Raw genomic sequence first — 14,871 nt, 5'->3', positions numbered from 1 at the left:
AAAATTTCATGTAAATCAACTATGGCAATTTGAATTTAAGACTTAAAAAATAAAATCTGGTATAGCTATGGCATTATCCTGAAAGATAAAGGAATGATACCAATCCTTTATCCACTTAAAACACTGAAACTAAAAACTGATGCTATGTGTGTGTATATATATCTATAATATATAATTCTAGAGCTTATAAATAAAAATATTATAATTAATAGCTAACATTTATTGTGTTTAGGCACTGTACTAATTACTTTCCATTTATTAACTCAGTCCCTACAACAATGCTATGAGACAGATACTGTGGTTATTTCCATTTAGCCAAAGAAGTAACTAAAACACAGAGAAGTTAAGTAACTTGCCCAAGGTCACACAGCTGGCTACATGGTGGGAACTAGGATTAAAAACCAGGTAGTACAGATCCAGAACCCACTCTCTTAACCACAACACTAAACTTAATTCCTATTATCTTACAAGACCCCAAAACAACCATAGGCAGGACAATATTCCCTTTTAACAGATGATGCAGTTGAGACTCAGAGAGGCTAAGTGACTTGTTTAATGTCATTTGTTCAACAAATATTTATGAGCATGCACTGTGTCTGGTCATTGTGAAGGCACGAAGGATAAAAAGGCAAACTGACTGGGACCCTGCTATTTATATCGTGGAGAAGACTAATTGATAAACGGGCAATTGTACTGCATTGAGATGAGTGCCATGATAGGGTAAACAGGGAGAACTCTGAAAGAGCACAGGAGCTTTTCTAGAAAGATTTTCTAGAAGGAACAGTGAGCAAGCCAAGATGTGAACAATGTGCAGAAATTATCCAAAGGTCAAAGGTTGTAAGGAAAGAAAAATCTGAAAAAGTTAAGTAGGGACTAGAGAATGAAGAGCCTTGGGAATCATTTGAGTTCAAACCTACTCTGAAGACAATGACAGAGCCACTGAAGGGTTTTAATCAGGTGAGAGATGAGCAAAGACATGCATTTTAAAGAAATCACTCAAATTATAGTGAGTTGAAATGTTTAGAAGAGAGATCATTCCCAGAGAGAAGCTATAATGGTAACTGGGGCATAATATTATGGTATACCTAACTAGGAAATAGGGGGAATTGGAGTGATTTAGTAGATATTCATTAAGAAGAATCAATATGACTTGGTACTGAATGGATGTCAGGAGGAGGTGAGATACTCAAGGATGACGTCCAGGCTTCTGTCTTGGAATTGGAGGGATGCACAGAGGCTCTGTCGCTAAATCAGGGGACTCAGATGAAGGAGGAGGCTCTCTGGTGGGACAAAGGGAAATTCAGTTTTGGACGTGCCAAGTCTGAAGCGGCTGTAGCACACGTAAGTGGAATTCGTTACTAGTAAATGTAATTGGAGGGGACTTCCCTGGTGGTCCAGTGGTTAAGAATCGGTCTTGCCATGCAGGGGACGCCGGTTCCATCCCTGGTTGGGAAACTAAGATCCCAGATGCTGCAGGGCAACTAAGCCTGCGCGGCGCAACACAGAGCCCGTGTGCTGCAACTAAGACCTGACGCAACCAAAAAATAAATAAATAAATAGATAGATATTAAAAAAAAATGTAATTGTGGAGTTACATGGGTGGTTGAACTAGCCCAAGGGAATTTGCAGAGTGAGAACAGAAGAACAACCGAGCTCTAACTCTAGTTTAACCATTGAAGTAGAAAGAAAACCAAGTAGGTTGGGTTCTAGGAATTGTGAAAAGTAAGCACTGAAAAAGGGAGTGAATAACAGTATGAAATGTTGTACAAATCTCAAGAAAGACGCAAGAGTCTCTGTTGAATTCAGCAACAGGAACGTCATTGATGACTGGCAAGAGCAGTGTTAGTGGGGTGGTAGAAGTGGAAGTCAGGTTGCTATGGTTGAGGGCTATGGAGATGGTAAAGAACTGGAGAGAGTGCACCTCAGCAACTCTCCATAGAGCTGGCTGTGAAAACAAGGAGAGCTAATGCAGTATAAGGGGCTGAAACATACAAGGGTGCATTTTTAACATAGGAGAAGCCAGAATACTGACCCCCTTTAACTGTCTCTCCACAATAACTGATATTGTCTATGTGAAACATACTGGTTGATGGTTACACTCAAGGCTGGCACACTATTTTCCAATGTATTTCCACATTTCTCCTTCAACCAGTTGAGTTATATATTCACCAAGAGTCAAGTTTAATTGCTCCAAAACCTGTTTATGCTTACTATACTCATTTCCTTTTAATTATTTTATTTTATAACAATTTTTTATTGGAGTGTAATTGCTTTACAATGTTGTGTTAGTTTCTGCCGTACAATGAAGTGAATCAGCTATATGTATACACATATCCCCTCCGTCTTGAACCTCCCTCCCCACCCCCATCCCACCCATCTAGGTCATCACAGAGCACTGAGCTGAGCTCCCTGTGCTGTACAGCAGGTTCCCACTAGCTATCTATTTTACACATGGTATATTTATGTCAAACCTAATCTCCCAATTCATCCCACCCTACTCTTCTCCCCGTGTCCACATGTCTGTTCTCTATGTCTGTGTTTCTATTCCTGCCCTGCAAATAGGTTCATCTGTAGCATTTTTCTAGATTCCACATACATGCATTAATATACAAGGTTTGTTCTTCTGACATTTCACTCTGACAAACTCATCTCTACATTCGTAGAGACGTGGATGTATGTCCATCCACATCTCTACGAATGACCCAATTTCGTTCCTTTTTATGGCTAAGTAATATTCCATTATATATATGTACCACATTTTCTTTATCCACTCATCTGTTGATGGACATTTAGGTTGTTTCCATGTCCTGGCTATTGTAAATAGTGCTGCAATTAACATTGGGTACATGTCTCCTTCTGAATTATGGTTTTCTCAGGGTGTATGCCCAGTAGTGGGATTGCTGAGTCATATGGTAGTTCTATTTTTAGTGTTTTAAGGAACCTCTATACTGTTCTCCACAGTGGCTGTATCAATTTACATTCCCACCAACAATGCAAGAGGGTTCCCTTTTCTCCACACCCTCTGCAGCATTTATTTTTTGTAGATTTTTTGATGAGGGCCATTCTGACCAGTGTGAGGTGTAGTTTTGATGTGCATTTCTCTAATAATTAGTGATGTTGAGCAGCTTTTCATGTGCCTCTTGGCCATCTATATGTCTTCTTTCGTGAAATGTCTATTTAGGTCTTCTGCCCATTTTTTGTTTGGGTTGTATTTTTGGTATTGAGCTGCATGAGCTGTTTGTGTATTTTGGAGATTAATCCTTTGTCCGTTGATTAGTTTGCAAATATTTTCTCCCATTCTGAGGGTTCTTTTTGTCTTGTTTATAGTTTCCTTTGCTGTGCAAAAGTCATTAGGTCCCATTTGCTTATTTTTGTTTTTATTTTCATTACTCTAGGAGGTGGTTCATAAAAGATCTTGCAGAGATTTACGTCAAAGAATGTTTTTCCTATGTTTTCCTCTAAGAGCTTTACATTTAGGTCTTGAATCCATTTTGAGTTTATTTTTGTGTATGGTGTTACGGAGTGCTCTAATTTCATTCTTTTACATGTAGTTGTCCAGTTTTCCCACCACCACTTTTTGAAGAGGATTTCTTTTCTCCATTGTATGTTCTTGCCTCCTTTGTTATAGATTAGGTGACCATAGGTGCATGGGTTTATCTCTGGGTTTTCTATCCTGTACCATGGATCTATATTTCTGTTTTTGTACCAGTACCCTACTGTCTTGATTACTGTAGCTTTGTAGTATAGTCTGAAGTCCGGGAGCCTGATTCCTCCAGCTCCATTTTTCTTTCGCAAGATTGCTTTCACTATTAGGGGTATTTTGTATTTCCATACAATTGTAAAATTTTTTGTTTTAATTCTGTGAAAAATGCCATTGGTAGTTTGATAGGGATTGCACTGAACCTGTAGATTGCTTTGGGTAGTATAGTCATTTTCACAATATTGATTCTTCCATCCAGGAACATGGCATATCTCTCCATCTGTCTGTCATCGTTGATTTCTTTCATCAGTGTTTTATAGTTTTCTGAGTACAGGTCTTTTGCCTCTTTAGGTAGGTTTATTCCTACCTAAGGTATTTTATTTATTCCTCCTTAGGTATTTTATTCTTTTTGTTGAAATGGTAAATGGGATTGTTTCCTTAATTTCTCTTTCTGATCTTTTGTTTTTAGTGTATAGGAATGCAAGAGGTTTCTGTTCGTTAATTTTGTATCCTGCAACCTTACCAAATTCATTGGTTAGTAGTTTTCTAGTGGCATCCTTAAAATTTTCTATGTATAGTATCATGTCATCTGCAAACAGTGACAGTTTTACTTTTTCTTTTCCAATTTGTATTCCTTTTATTTCTTTTTCTGCTCTGACTGCCGTGGCTAGGACTTCCAAAACTATGTTGAATAATAGTGGCGAGAATGGACATCCTTGTCTTGATGTTCCTGATCTTAGAGGAAATGCTTTGAGTTTTTCACCATTGAGAATGATGTTTGCTGTGGGTTTGTCATTCATGGCCTTTATTATGCTGAGGTAGGTTCCCTCTATGCCCACTTTCTGGAGAGTCTTTTATCATAAATGGGTGTTGAATTCTGTCAAAAGCTTTTTCTGCATCTGTTGAGATGATCATATGGTGTTTATTCTTTAACTTGTTAATATGGTGTATCACATTGATTGATTTGCGTATGCTGAAGAATCCTTGCATTCCTGGGATAAATCTCACTCAATCATGGTGTATGACCTTTTTAATGTGTTGTTGGATTCTGTTTGCTAGTATTTCGTTGAGGATTTTTGTGTATAAATTCATCAGTGACATTGGTCTGTAATTTTCCTTTTCTGTGATATCTTTGTCTGGTTTTAGTATCAGGGTGATGGTGGCCTCCTTGAACGAGTTTGGGAGTGTTCCTCCCTCTGCAATTTTTTGAACGAGCTTGAGAAAGATAGGTGTTAGCTCCCTCTAAATGTTTAATAGAATTCGCCTGTGAAGCCATCTGGTCCTGGACTTTTGTTTGTTGGAAGATTTTTAATCACAGTTCCAATTCCATTACTTGTGATTGGTCTGTTCATATTTTCTATTTCTTCCTGGTTCAGTCTTGGAAGGTTATACTTTTCTAAGAATTTGTCCATTTCTTCCAGGTTGTCCATTTTATTGGCACAGAGTTGCTTGTAGTAGTCTCTTATGATGCTTTGTATTTCTGTGCTGTCAGTTGTAATTTCTCCTTTTTCATTTCTAAGTTTATTGATTTGAGTCCCCTCCCTTTTTTTCTTGATGAGTCTGGCTAAAGGTTTATCAATTTTGTTTATCTTCTCAAAGAACTAACTATGAGTTTTACTGATCTTTGCTATTGTTTTCTTTGTTTCTATTTCATTTATTTCTGCTCTGATCTTTATGATTTCTTTCCTTCTATTAATTTTTGGTTTTCTTTGTTCTTCTTTTTCTAGTTGCTTTAGATGTAAGTTTAGATTGTTTATTTGAGATTTTTCTTGTTTCCTGCGGTGAGACTGAATTGCTATAAACTTCCCTCTTAGAACTGCTTTTGCTGCATCTCATAGGTTTTGGGTTGTCATGTTTTTTGTTGTCATTTGTCTCTAGGTATTTTTTGATTTCCTCTTTGACTTCTTCAGCGATCTCTTGGTTATTTAGCAGTGCACTGTTTAGCCTCCATGTATTTGTGGTTTTTACAGTTTTTTTCCTGTAATTGATTTCTAATCTCATAGCATTGTGGTCGGAAAAGATGCTTGATACAATTTCAATTTTCTTATATTTTCCGAGGCTTGATTTGTGACCCAAGATGTGGTCTATCCTGGAGAATGTTCTGTGTGCACTTGAGAAGAAAGTGTATTCTGCTTTTGGATGGAATGTCTTATAAATATCAATTAACTCTACCTGGTCTATTGTGTCATTTAAAGCTTGTGTTTCCTTATTTATTTTCTGTCTGAATGATCTGTCCATTGGTGTAAGTGGGGTGTTAAAGTCCCCCACTATTATTGTGTTACTGTTGATTTCCCCTTTTATGGCTGTTAGCATTTGCCTTAGGTATTGAGGTGCTCCTATGTTGGGTGCATAAATATTTACAATTGTTATATCTTCTTCTTGGATTGACCCCTTGATCACTACGTATTATCCTTCCTTATCTCTTGTAACAGTCTTTATTTTAAAGTCTATTTTATCTGATATGAGTATTGCTACTCCAGCTTTCTTGTGATTTCCATTTGCATGGAATATCTTTTTCCATCCTCTCACTTTCAGTCTGTATGTGTCCCTAGGTCTGAAGTGGGTGTCTTGTAGGCAGAATATATACAGGTCTTGCTTTTGTAGCCATTCAGCCAGTTTGCGTCTTTTGGTTGGAGCATTTAATCCATTTACATTCAAGGTGATTACTGATACGTATGTTCCTATTACCATTTTCTTAATTGTTTTGGGTTTGTTTTTGTGGGTCTCTTTCTTCTCTTGTGTTTCCCTCCTAGAGAAGTTCCTTTAGCATTTGTTGTAAAGCTGGTTTAGTGGTGCTGAACTCTCTTAGCTTTTGCTTGTCTGTAAAGCTTTTGATTTCTCCATTGAATCTGAATGAGATCCTTGTGGGGTAGAGTGTAGATTTTTTTCCCCTTTCATCACTTTAAATATATCCTGCCACTCCCTTCTGGCCTACAGAGTTTCTGCTGAAAAATCAGCTGATAACCTTATGGGGATTCCCTTGTATGTTATTTGTTGCTTTTCCCTTGCTGCTTTTAATATTTTTTCTTCGAATTTAATTTTTTTCAGTTTGATTAATATGTGTCCTGATGTGTTTCTCTTAGGGTTTATCCTGTATGGGGCTTTCTGCACTTCCTGGACTTGGGTGGCTATTTCCTTTCCCATGTTAGGGAAGTTTTCAATTATAATCTCTTCAAATATTTTCTCTGACCCTTTCTATTTCTCTTCTTCTTCTGGGACCCCTGTAATTCGAATGTTGGTGCGTTTAATGTTGTACCAGAGGTCTCTGAGACTGTCCTCAATTCTTTTCATTCATTTTTCTTTATTCTGCTCCTTGGCAGTTATTTCCACCATTCTATCTTCTGGCTCACTTATTTGCTCTTCTGCCTCAGTTATTCTGCTATTGACTCCTTCTAGTGTATTTTTCATTTCAGTTATTTTGTTGTTCATCACTGTTTGTTTTTCTTTAGTTCTTCTAGGTCTTTGTTAAACATTTCTTGTATTTTCTTGATTTGTGCCTCCATTCCATTTCCGAGATTTTGGATCATCTTTACTATCATTACTCTGAATTCTTTTTCAGGTAGGTTGCCTATTTTCTCTTCATTTATTTGGTCTTGTAGGTTTTTACCTTGCTCCTTCGTCTGTAACGTATTTTTTTGTTTTCTCATTTTTTTTGATGGGTGGGGCTGTGTTCCTGTCTTACTGGTTGTTTGGCCTGCGACATCCAGCACTGGAGTTTGCAGGCAGTTGGGTAGAGCCGGGTCCTGGTGCCAAGATGAGGGCCTCCGGGAGACCTCACTCTGATTAATATTCCCTGTTGTCTGAGGTTCTCTGGTAGTCTAGCAGTTTGGACTCGGTGCTCCCACCATAGGAGCTCAGGCCTGACCCCTGGCCTGGGAACCAAGAACCTGCAAGCCGTGTGGCATAGTGAAAGAAAAAAAAAAAAAAAAAAAAGGAGCAGTAAAATAACAAAGAATAAAAAATAAAATAAAATTAGAAAAATGAAAAATATATTAGGAAACATAAAAATATAAGTGCAGTAACAACAACAAGATAAAACAGAACAACAGAAAAAAAAATGGGGGAGGGGGAGCAAGCCAAAAGGAACAGAACAACAACAAAGAATAGAGAATAAAATAAAAGTAGAAAACTAAAAAACTTACTAGAAAAAATAAAAATATAAAACAGAACCACAACCTAAAAAGAATAAAAGAAAAGAAAAGAAAAGAAAAGAAAAAAAGGCCAGGGGCTTCCCTGGTGGCGCAGTGGTTAAGAATCCGCCTGCCAATGCAGGGGACGTGGGTTCGAGCCCTGGTCCAGGAGGATCCCAAATGCCACAGAGCAGCTGAGCCCGTGCGCCACGGCGGCTGAGCCTGCGCTCTAGAGCCTGCAAGCCAGAAGTCGTGAGCCTGCATGCCACAACTACTGAAGCCCACGTGCCTGGAGCCCATGCTCCACAGCGGGAGAGGCCACTGCAATGAGAGGCCCCCGCTCGCCACAACTGGAGAGGGCCCGTGCGCAGCAGCGGAGACCCAACACAGCAAAAATAAAATAAATAAGATAAATAAATAAATGTATTAAAAAAAAGAAAGAAAGAAAGAAAGGCCAGAAAAGGCCTTGGCTGTGGGGGGTGGAGCATAGGCAGGGGGCAGGGCTTAGGATGGGCAGGGCCTAGGCTCAGGACCCACGCAGCTGGAGAGAGGTAAGGCCCTGGGTGGAGATGTGGGGGTGGGGCTTAGGCTCAGCACGGCCAGAGGGAGTCTTGGAGGGCAGACGATCAGGCCTGGGACCCGCCTCCCATCCCACCTCCACTTCTCCTCCTCCGTCCACCCCCCCCCACGTCCTACCCAGTCGTTCCGGGGTTCCTCCTACCCCCTTAGGTGTCCATGGTCCCCCACCAGTGCCTGGTAGGTGCCCTAGTTGTGAGGAGACTCGAACTCCACATCCTCCTGGTCTTCCGTCTTGACTCCACCCCTCTATACTCATTTTAACGTAAGTTAAATATTTAACTGATTAAATGCATGCAAAAAGAATGATCTGTTTTTTCAGTAAACTATCTTGGGAATACTTTAAAAAAGATGGTTACTAAAAAGCCAACCAAAAAACTGCTGTTATAGAAAATTGAGAAAAGAATTACAAAGATTCAGAAGGCTTCTGAATTCAGATTACTTATGTGTGTCTGGAGTGTTCTTGCTTCACTTTAAAGAAACTGAAACTGGAAATGAAAATAACGCATTTCTGGTAGAGTTTATTCAAGGACAGTGAGGGATGCCAATCAAGTGATTCACCCTTAACCAAAAGGCCTTGGTCTTACCTCAAAATATTTGAAAATAAATACTCATTTATGTTTTCTTTGAATACATGGCTTGAGCAATTTAACATTTTTTATGATTCTATTTGAAACAAATTTTAAAAATTAATTATTAAATGACATAAGCACTGGGACTTCCCTGGTGGTCCGGTGGTTAAGACTCTGTGCTTCCACGCCTGGGGGCATGTGTTTGATTCCTGGTCAGGGAGCTATGGTCCTGCATCCGCATGCTGCACGGTGCGGCCAAAAAAAAAAAAAAAAAAAGACATATGGAGCAAGGTCTTAATGGAGGTAGGAAGAAATGGCATATATACCATGAGCAGAGCAAAGTGTTTTAGATAGGAAGAGACTACAGTCTCAGTAAAATCAATGAAACAGGTAAAATGGAAGTAGTTAGGTTAGAGTAAAAAAAAAAAGAGAGATGTTTGAATTTAAGAAATCAAAGATTAAGCCTGACAAGAACCAGGATACTTTCTTGGAAGTGGACTGATATAAATGAGTTGAAGAATGCAAAGAACCGACAGCCCAGTACTGGACAGACTGTCTCCGTGAACACTGGCGTCAGCAGCTTGATGGCTGGGCCTGGGAGTAGAAAGGAAGACTGAACCAGGAACCAAATCCTTCAAAGAATGGAGGGGACCAACCAGGTGGGTGGGATAGGACATCATGAGCAGGGTCCCGTGAGCCTTGAAGGTGTTTTTACACCATGGTGAAGAAGTGTTGGTCTGGGAGTATAACGGGAGACATGGTGGGAGTCGGGCAACGAAGAAGATGTGGATCTTTCCTCCTTACTTAGTGGGATGGGGTGTAGAAGAAACCGAGATGGGGAAATTTTCCTCAGAGTTGAGTGGATTTCAGTAAAGGTTAAGAGGAGAAGAGAGGATCCAGAGAATATGAAGAAATGGAGGAGTTTGTTTACTATGGGACAAGGGCTCCGGAAATAACAAAGGAGGAGTCCGAGTACAACCAATAGCTAAATATGTGTTGGCTGTCCAGTCATTCACCTCTCCCCCATCTGATTACATACACATTTTCTTCCCAGTGCCCACGCCTCCCCAGCAAAGTCCATGACCTTTGAAGGTGGCTGCCCCCACCCTCAGAACTCCTGTGAGAGAAAGAGGTCTCATTCCTATTGAATGTAACTGAGCAAGCTGGTGTCCTTGACTGTAGATGGCATCTATCTTATGAAAAAGAGTGGAACCTGACTTATGATGAAATAAACACTGTGACTGGAAGAATAAAGGAAGGAAACCAAATATTTACTGACATCACCGATCCCTTAGATCAACTAATTCTGAAGCCTGACCTAGAGCTAGACTTTCTAGTTATGTGAGCATATTGTTTAAAATCAGTTTGAATGTGGTTTTATGTTATTTGCCTCATACGGGATCCTAACGGAAAAAGGAATGAAAACTGATAAAGGAATGAGCACGGAAAAAACAAGTAAGGAGGTCAGAATATAAGAAATGATGGATGACTGGAGGGTCTCACAGGCTTGGAGGTGACCTAAAATAATAGGGATGTGAAGTTCAGTGTGTTGGCTGAAAATTTCCGAAATAATTATTCCCACAATCTCTCATGGATACACAGAACTGAGGCCTTAAACAAGGAGTCAGCCATGACCATGACTGGCTGGGCTTCCAAGGAAGTTGCAGTACAGGTGAAGGGACTGGTCATGGGATTACTGAGGTAAGGAACAGCAAGAGGGAGACTGATGAATAAAACATAAGACTTCTGCATCTCAATACCCTGTGCTTTTCATCACTCCTCTTAGTACAAACCAATTACTATGAACAAATTTTCATTATTGTTAAACAGCTTTAAAAGAAAATTATGTCAAACATTTCACTGGTAAGATGACCTCCACTGGTTTTCATTTACTTCCTAACATTTATCAACAGCTTGAGTGTTTGGCCATAGCACACCTCAGTTAAACTGATAAAGATGTCAGGAGCAAAAAACAAAACAAAACAAAACAAAACAAAAAGATGTCAGCAGCTCTACCTTGGCTGAACAGCTATATCAATAATCACCCTTGTACAGTTTCTACTGCAACTAATGTAACGCTACCCCTTCCTTAAAGTAGTATTATTCCCTAAATGTGGAAGGGGTAAGAAGAAAGGAACAGAAGTTAGAACTCATGATTTCATGGGTCAACAGAACATATGAAAAATTTTATCTTATACCTTCTTTTCTTGCCTTCTGGGATTTTGTCTTAATTCCTTTCAGGATTTATAATTCTTGTTACCAAAGAAAAGAAATGGAGACAGAAGGATTCCCTTATACTTCTAACTAAAACATTTTGATCTATTGAGAATTTTTCTCCCTGCACTGTCTCCGCTTTTCCTCTTCCACAGTTTTTTTGCTGAGTATCCCTCCTTTTCCCCTTTATTACGATTTCAAGCTCATTCAGTACTTCGGATGCTGGTACACTGATCTCTTCCTCCCCTTCAGTGGCTCTGCAGCCCTGAAGAACTGCACTTGGTGGGAAAACCAGTGCACCTGCAGTCATTCTAGCAACTGTGCTTGTACCCTTGAGAATCTGGTGAGGATTTTTTATTGACTTTTTGCAACTGAGAGCTACAAAATTTGAAAGCAGGCAACACACCATGATCTTGTCTTTCTCTACAGGAGTTATTACGTGCAATTATGTGAACATGAAAATCTAGATTAAATCCGAGATTCCTACTGTCTGATTAAACTCTAGGCTTTTTTTCCCCCTACAAACTCCCAGGCTCTCTATTATTTCAGACCCAACTACACCTTCATTTTCTCCTGTCTTTAAAGCACTTTCAACACACAACGCTGAATTTCTAACCAAGAAATAATACAGAATACCCTAATAGAATTGACAAGAAGATGCATTTGTTAGGGTTCTAGTCTCCTATGTCCAAAAACCAAATAAAGTATTTAGGCAAAGAAAGCAAGTAGCACAGATTTTTTGACTGAGATCACCAGGCTAAAGAATTTCGTTTGGACAAATGAGCATGCTACAGTTACTGTGAGTTAATTATTGTCCGAAAACTTTAGCAAAACATTTTATGGAATGTACTTTCAGAAATGTTCTGATTTGCTGGATTCACTTTCTTTTGAAGCACAGTTTAAAGGCCTCCAAGTCGTCCCATCAAGGCATCTTTGACCATTCCAGTTCATACAGATCTGAGCTTCTATCACCTTTTATCTGTGCCATTCATTTTAGACATTTAAATTACTGTCATCCACCTGTTCAACTGGTTTGTGTATGCCAAATCAGACTAGGACTTGTCCAGCATGATAACCATTGTACATACCTTGTGTCACAACCCTAGCACATTGCTGAGCAAACAGAAGATGCTTTATGTATTTGAAATGAGATGGTATTGACGTGGCTAAAACATTACCGCAACACCATCTCCCTTCATCATCACAAATAAACATCCATACAGGAAACTGTGTTTTATTAGGGCCAGGACTAGAGTGAAACTCCACTACGTAAAATGTCACAACTTCCATTTTCCCAGATTTTACATTTAATCCATGCTCCCATCCTTTCCCTATAGTGTTACTGTGTTGTAGTACACATTTTGCATGGCATTTCCTGAAATTTGCCCCAATTCTTTAAAATACTTGGCAAATATTCCTAGTATTTACTTTGGAACTAATGTTTCTCTACAAGCTATAAAGGCTGCATTTCATCAACCCCTTCGACTGGAATTTCTATACGTTTCTTTTAGTTATTTCTCACCTGGTTGTTTTGTCAGAACCATTTCTTTTTAATCTTGATCCCTACTGGTCACAAAGTTGTCATTTTCAGCCATTGATTTAACTAAATCGCCCCACTCCTTACAACTTACGGGCCACAGCTCAAGTCCAGGCTCCTTTCATCAGAGCACACGGGGCTCCTTAACTTTGGATTTCACCAGTGCCAAAGCCCAGCCATGCACCTCCCCAAGGTTCACCTGTTCTTTTAGGCACTTAGCCTACTTCTACCTTGAAGCCTCCAGCCAAGCAGCACTTTATCCACTACATCTATGCTTTCTAATACAGTAGCCACCTGTGGTTATTTAAATTTAAAGTAAATAAAATTAAAAATTCAGTTCTTCAGTTGCACTAGGCACATTTCAAATGCTCAACAGCCACCATGGCAAGTGGCTCCCATACTGGACAGCACAGATAGAGAACATTATCATCACTGTAGAAAGTTCTAATCAACAGTGCTGCGCTAGATGATCTCACTGCGCAGAATGAGATGTACGCCTGTATCCTCCTATGGTTATCCTTTCTCTTTTCCACTCGCAAAGCAGTTCCCCTGGTGTCTTCTTTGGAGGGAAGAAAGAACAGAGAAAGTGAGGAAGGGAGAACTCATTTACTGAGTAGTTCCTATGTGCCAGGCAGTGTTAAAAACAATTATTTAATCCTAACAACATTCTGAGAAATATGTCTGAGGAAGCACTATTTTTTTTTAAATTTTATTTATTTATTTATTTATTTATGGCTGTGTTGGGTCTTCATTTCTGTGCGAGGGCTTTCTCTAGTTGCGGCAAGTGGGGGCCACTCCTCATCGCGGTGCGCAGGCCTCTCACTATCGCGGCCTCTCTTGTTGCGGAGCACAGGCTCCAGACGCGCAGGCTCAGTAATTGTGGCACACGGGCCTAGTTGCTCCGCGGCATGTGGGATCTTCCCAGACCAGGGCTCGAACCCGTGTCCCCTGCATTGGCAGGCAGATTCTCAACCACTGCGCCACCAGGGAAGCCCAAGGAGGAAGCACTATTTTTAAGAGCATCGGTGTAGAAGAAAAGAGTTTTTAGTTCTTTCTACAAGAAGCAGGGCCAAAAGGTACCGACAATATCATTAAAATATAAAAAACACTTTTCCACAAGATTGTTTAAATTCCACAAATCCTTTATTTTTACAAGTGAGAATCAATCTTAATAAGCTGTGCTTACCAAGATGGAAAATTCTAGTTACAAAATTTTACCTGAAGGTTCTTGGTACTAGTCCCTCAACATATCAAACATATGTGAACTTACTGTTTTCTCTCTGCTGTAAGTGTCCTGTTATGTCTCACATTCCTGCCAATGTCCCAAAGGTTAAAGCATCTCCAACTGGTGAACCCCTCCCAGACTCCCAGTCTCTCTCCTGATACTCAAGTTCCTGTACATCCCCAACCTCTTCAGAGCACGGTCTTTTCCACTGTCTTAACTGAAACCTGGATCCGTGCAGAACCCATCGCCTTCCCCAGGACGTGTGCTCATTCTCTCAAGCTCCTCATGCTACTGGGCCTTGTGACAGGGTGAACTTTCTCCTAGATCCCCAACATAGTTTCCAAATCATTACTGTGCTACAACCGTATTCCTCTGAGGCTGCTGCCTTTCTGCTATACTACTCGCTATTATCAACCAACCTCTTTGCCACTCCCTCACATTTATCAAGATTTGGCTCTACACTCTTTTCCATCTTAAGCTCCAGAATCATCCCGGGAAGACCCTAAGGAGAGATGGATGAGCTATACCACTCCCTTAACTTCAGTTTCTTGACCTACTTCCCTCCAAGAACCTTCATGCTTATTCTTCTTACCACCACTTGGAGATGCTCCTAAGAGATGATAGATTCTGATATTCTACTCTCTGATCACACCCTTCTATCTTTTCAGCCTCCATTTCTCTACTCCTATGGTTCTTATTTTTCTATCTCCTTTAGACCTCAGGTCCTTTGATCCTTCTCTTTCCTCACTCTACTAGGCATCTCCTGTAGCTCCCCTCAGACCTGGGAAATTACTGCGCTTTAGAGGGGCTCACTTTGGCCCTCCTGCATCTGCACTCTGATCAAAAGAGCTGAGAGGAGGTGCCCATGCAGAGCCTCACACCTGCTGACCACACAACCATGCTTTGAGTACCCAAGA

The 14,871-nt window shown here is 40.1% G+C and overlaps 1 protein-coding gene across 2 annotated transcripts in view; it reads right to left on the bottom strand.

The window, feature by feature from the left end:
• The window catches only part of NLN (neurolysin), a 97,525-nt gene that overhangs the window by 56,643 nt on the left and 26,011 nt on the right, over positions 1-14,871 (bottom strand). The gene's annotated exons all lie outside the window — the stretch shown is intronic.

This window comes from Balaenoptera acutorostrata, chromosome 2 (assembly GCF_949987535.1).
Source record: "Balaenoptera acutorostrata chromosome 2, mBalAcu1.1, whole genome shotgun sequence".
Lineage (NCBI taxonomy): Eukaryota > Metazoa > Chordata > Mammalia > Artiodactyla > Balaenopteridae > Balaenoptera > Balaenoptera acutorostrata.
The sequence above is the reverse complement of the archived record's forward strand: the minus strand, read 5'-3'. Positions and strand labels throughout refer to the sequence as shown.